The sequence below is a fragment of the Dipteris shenzhenensis genome, chromosome 12 (assembly GCF_047967505.1).
Source record: "Dipteris shenzhenensis isolate YYH24624 ecotype China chromosome 12, Dip_SZ_1.0, whole genome shotgun sequence".
NCBI lineage: Eukaryota > Viridiplantae > Streptophyta > Polypodiopsida > Gleicheniales > Dipteridaceae > Dipteris > Dipteris shenzhenensis.
The window spans coordinates 13,821,017-13,827,245 of NC_141607.1; positions in this window are offsets into that span (position 1 = coordinate 13,821,017).

Here is a 6,229-nt window from a genome sequence, read left to right on the forward strand (position 1 = left end):
CTCTCTCTCTCTCTCTCTCTCTCTCTCTCTCTCTCTCCCTCCCTCTCTCACTTCTGCTATCATGGTATCAAAGCACCAAGTGCTCCCAAGCCCTTGGATCTCCATGCAAGTAGAGAGTAAAACCTGTATAATATTTTTTTTTAATGAAATTGAATTGATTCAAAAGGTGTAAAAGAAATCTGAGCCCTTGGTATATTTTTGTGGCAACCAATCCCACCTTCTACAAGGTCCTCGTGTTGATAAGGCTATATGTACATGTACTCCCACTATCCACAAGCATATGAACAGTCATGCCTTTGATTTCACCCTTCAATCTCAATGTTTCTACACTTTTGGCACCCATCAATGCATCAAGCAATATCAAATAAAGTACTAGCTGAGGATCCCAATATTGCTCCTCCTCATCGATAGGAGAATCCTCATATAGTTGTAGCATGGACTCCATCATAACCCACAATTACGGCGATCCACTTGATGATCGATCGAGAAGGTAAGAAAAGTTGGAGTTTTGCCCTTGCTCTCTGCCATCTCAACTAGGGTAAACATGTTGGAGGGAAGAGGGAATCAAACTGGAAGAGAGAGTGGATGGGAGAGAAGATAGAGAAGGGGGTTGATGGAAAAAAGGAGAGGAGAGTGTTGAAGAAGATGATGAAGAGGTTTGGGGCCTAAGTACCTTCACACCTTCGCTATCCCAACCCTCAAGAAACTCTACCTTTTGAATATGAGAACAGTAACCATGCCTTCCATAGCACCCGTACGGTCCACACCTTTGCACATTCCTCCTCACAAACACCTCCAAACAACATCCCCAAAACTCCTCTCAAGGCCTCCAGTCTCAAGCCAGTTGTGGCTCTGATAGCATATGAGGTGTAGTAGATCTAAACGGAGACACAAATTTAGTGGCCATCAATTTTTTGAATTATTGCCAATGTGGTCAGCCTTTGAGGCAAGTCCATCACGTACCACCACCAAGTGTGAGCATAATCTTGCAAATGCATCCCCGCAAAAATGATGCGGTCTTCATCCTTCATAGGGTAGAAGCAAAAATAGTCTTTAAGATTTGTGAGTCATGACATCCAAACAAATAACATACTGGTAGCATACTACCACCTGAGTTAGTGGGAACAACTCCACATGAATTGAGGTCTTGCCTAAAAGCCTACCTCTATCAAAGACTCTTTTGCCATTGCACTTGTCCAGTACCACTATGTATTGAGAAAATACTTGGCACAACAACGTTATGGCCATGTCCTCCGATGATATCTGCTTCCCCGCCTAGAGGTTGGACGTAAGGGGATCAAGCCTATCAACTCCCACCAAGATGAAGTATGCTAAATCATCCACGAGAGACTGCAAGGGACCTCAGGACCAAACCCCAAAACTATGGGGAATGGTGCTTGCATAAGACTTTGGGCAGATGTAGAGTTGTTATTGGTAGCTACTAGGAACCATGTTACAAGCATTCTCGGGACGAAGAGAAAAGGCACAACTGTTTTCAAAAGGAGTCACGACCTTCAAGTTATTACTCACCATTGGATGCGATCAAAAAAATATTGCAAGAATCTGTATTTCACATAGGGCATTGACTCCAGAAAGTCTCCAAGTGAAGTTTTCGATGGTGAGATGCTCTATTACAAGTCCAAGTCGCAACTTTATATTTTAGGATAACTTGATGCAAATCGAAATCCATGAGGAAAAAAACAACTTGAATTCTCGCGAGTGATAAACGAGACATAATAATATGCTTTTCGGGGCATTTCAAATGCATAAAGAGCTTGATTTTCCTACGAATTCATGTTGCATTAAAAATAAATTTTATTTATCGCAAACTTTTATCCACAATACGTGCCAATCATTGAGCACTCAAGTCCATAGCTACCTTTGCGCATCACCTCATGAATTTGGTAATGAGTGGCTTCATCGTACTCTGTAAAGAATGCCTGTTCATCATATTATGTACGAAAAAGGATTAAAAATAAACATTTGACATAGCCTCATAGTGAGAAGCCAACTTGGATGATTCCTTTCTTTTTCTCAAGTTGTGTAGGGGGAAACGGAGAATGTCTAACAGGAAAAACCCCATTCTTTTGCATATAAGAGAGTATCGTTAGAAGTAGAGGGGTGTGCGATTTGTGAAGCTGCATGGAGATGGGGCAATGTTTGGTGTTGACGAGATGAGTCGTTGAAGATGAAGAATAAAAAGTAACCATTTAATGGAGCTAGCGGGGGAGTAACGTTGGCCTGGACCAAAATTAAGGACCGAGCTGTACTAGATCATTGGGATTGTCTTGACATACTCCGTTGGACCATTGGTGAAGTCATCTCGGACAATCTAATGTTCGTTAGAGATAGAGGAGCTCATTTCGGAGCTCATTCCAATGACAACCCGAATAGAGTTTATCTTCTTCATGATTGAGCCCATGCAACGCGAATGCTCATAGGGAAAAACTTGAAATGTACTTCACTTTGTTTTGGAGTTTTATAAGTCCCAATCCCTTCAAGTAGGCTGAGCAAAGTGGTGAGTGTAGAGGAGCTTGCTAGTCGATTAAGTGGAGCTAACTCTGCTTAAGGAGCTTGCCAGTCAATTAAGTGGAGCTAAGGCTGCTTAAGCCTCTTCTTGTAAATTTTCCTACCACAAGCTGTGCAACTCGAAAAGAAGTTACTATGGATCTGCTTTGATTACGTTTGTTTGTCATAAGCTGTATAGCTACGCAAGAATATGTGACTAACTATTCAAGAAGTTGATACCACATTCATGAGGTGATACGCAAGGACAACTATGGAGTTGGGTGTTTAGCGATTGACACGTATTCGGAGAAAGGTTGCGATAAACAAATTAATGACACGTTTCTTTTTACAAGTCTAGAAAAAGCATATTATTCTTCCTCCTTCGTTGCACAATACTTCAAGGATATCTACGTTGTTTTTGGATTGATGGATTCAGACGTTATCATAAAATATCCAATGCCGACTTGCACTAAAATCCTTCCTACGTCTCACCACCATCGATACTTGACTTTGAGCCCTTTTGACCAAAAAATTCTTATCCACTTGTCCTCCAATCAACGCCTTGTGCAAAATCTAGATACTTACAATACTTTTTCGTCGCATCCAATGGTGAGCTGTAACTTGAGAGTCTCAACTCCTTTTGAAAGTAGTTGCACTTTCATCCCGAGAATGCTTGTAACATGATTTCTAGTAAAAACCCCAACTGTCGCCTTCTTTACAAATCTGCCACACTTAATCCCTAGAAAGACTAGTTTGGCAAAAAGATTTGGGATCGGTACATGAGCAGATGTAAAGGGAGGATAGAACCGGATGGAATAGTGATAGAGCAAGGGAGGTGACTATGTTAAATAATGGAACTAGAATTGATAACCAAATTGGAGGGGAGAGGAGATGCGGCCCTAAAATTTTTTATATCTAAACATAAGGTATATGAAATTTTACTATCAAGTTCAAGTTTTAATTTTCAACTACTTAAGCATTCTAAAAACATATCTCAAACCATAAAGAGTTAAACATTGAAAGACTTGTCACTTCATGATTCATTTGTCACCCAACACAACAATGATCAAGGATTGAAGAGTCATGAGGCTTAAAACTTTAAAAGACAAGTCTAGGAAAAACTTCCAAGTTCCAACTTTCCTTTCAAGCATCAAAGCTAAAAACTCAAAAGCCTAGGCAAAAATAAATGAGATTGCAAAAAACAAATGAGGCTACAAAGTCAAGGCTCTAGCTTTAGTGCGCTAGCTCTAGAGTCTCCATGGTGAACGTCTTACTCTGCCTCTCTCTCATCATCATCATAATCAAAAGCTCATCCCCCCTCCAAAAAAGAAAAAGGCTCTGGAGTCATGTATAAAATTCCATTTCACATGTCCTTTTTTCAAATGTTTGCAAACGTTTAGTATCCATACCATATGCGTATGGAAAGAACTATGGACTCAAAGGACATAGTTTGTGCTATCCAAATTGGGACACAAGCCAAAGAGGTTCTCAATGATAAGAGGACAAAAAGCAAGGTTCTCAAGCAAACACCAAGTCATAAAAAATGACAAAAAAATCATGCAAATGACAAGTCAACTCCATTTTTTTAAAAAAGCCCAAAAAATGTACATTTTTTAAAAATTAGAGGGACAAAATATACACTTCATGTCAAACATTTTTAAAAACCAGTACTTTTATGAAAAACTAATGCATAAAATATGACTTACATTTTACTCCAGAACCCAAAAATGTATAGTATTATCAATTGAAAAAAGTGTTCTCTTCTTTAAATTTGAAAAACACGACAAATTACAAAGGAGAAGAAACTGCTTTAAGAGAGTTGTTAGAGATTTTGCTTTAAAATACCAATTTTTTTGTGTGCAAGTGCCCATTTATTTTTAGCTCAAATCCATATACAAGGATTTCAACATCCCACAAATCAAGCATGTCCACACATCGATGAATTCCATTTTTTTTCTTTTATCGTGTTGTTTAAGCACCTCTAGATTATATGTTCCCTTAAGTCTATTGGTTGAAAGAATTTTTTATGAATTGACTTCCACATAAGTAACAACATTGCCCTCATGGATAAGTATATATTTCTATAATTCTCGTTGTACATAGCATACTATCCACAAATTGATAATTGGTAAAATGATGTTACTTTAAGATCTAATACAATTTGATGAAACACTTATAGTGCATTGTCTAACAAAATAGCTTTTCTTTTTTATACACAATTGATCAAATGGTTGAATTTTAATATATTTTGACATTAAAATGGGTAGGTATATATGGAGTCCATGACCATAGAAGAGGTTTATTCAAAGCAAGCATGTCTCTAGATTAAGATAGAAGCCCAACGACTCAAATGGTCAAATTGTAAACGATTGTGATTCTGGAATCCCAAATTTCATCGTGACATTGAAAAAATTTGGGATTCTAGAATCCCGCTAGATTTTGGAATCCCAAAATTCATCGACGAAAAATAATTCCGTCGATGAATTGAAATTTCCTTCGATAGGAAAAAAATTTCCACCGACGAATATTTTCCATCGATGAAAGTTTTACATGACGAAGTTTTTTGCCTTCTAATGGAATGACATTTGCATTCATTCATGTTACAAATTTTTCTTTTTTTTGGATGAAAAGTTTGTTTCATTGACGGAAATTTTTATCCGTTCAATGTTATCACAACAAAGTGGATTCCAGTATCTAGATTTACATCATTTTTAAAAAGGACAACTGTCTTCATCTTCATGATTCATATTTAGATCAAAATAAAGTAAATCACTAAATTGTACTACTCACAATCGTCTCAAATTTGGCCGTTTAGATATTTGATTTTCTTTCTACATCTATCGAAATATTTTATTTCAACAAGCCTCTTCTTTGTATATGGACGGCATATATCTACTTATCTTAACACCACACATATTCTCTAATTCAATGACAAGGATGAACTTCAATGATTGGGATGAAGTTTTTGTAGAATAAAAAGCACATTTTTGTAATTTTAAGTAAACAATGTATTATACTTTACGTAGACATGCATGAATTGTTTGTAGTTTCAAAGAATATTAGATCATTTCATTGATCTTGTTTTTTTCAATTTATCATTTGATGTGAAAAGTAGAAATTTTTTCATCTTTCAATTAGCAATATGTACATTTGTCAAAAGAAGTTTGAAACTATGCTTATTTTGTAAAAGTTATGAAAATAGTTCTCATTAATGTCTCTAAAAGATTGTAAAATTGATCAATATTTAAGACTAGTGAAAAATCATAATAGCCTATTGCAAACAACCAACTCATGACTCGTCATCGTTTTTCATGACTCGTTGAACAAATAGGATATAAGCTATGAAGGTTTCTTGGTTAAAGCTATCAGGAATATTCTAAGTTTTGTTTCATCCTTGGGCCCTCATCCTATCTCAATAGTTGCTTCATTTTGTTGCATGAATCTCATACGGCCTCGGTTTCCTTATACTATGTACGTGAGCTTGGAAATCAAATCGATTGACGGTATTTTCCAGGTTGGTTGCTCTGAAGTTTTCTTTTGTATTGCGAGACTTGTAATGTAAATGTAATATGTATACCTTTCACATGCCTTGTGTTATATGCAACACAACAACACAATGCATTCATAGATGGGGTTTCGGACGCTCTTACTAAATTTAAAAAAAGGTGACGAGCACGTCTATTAGTGTGTCTACAGACCCACGTCTATATAACAGAGAGAT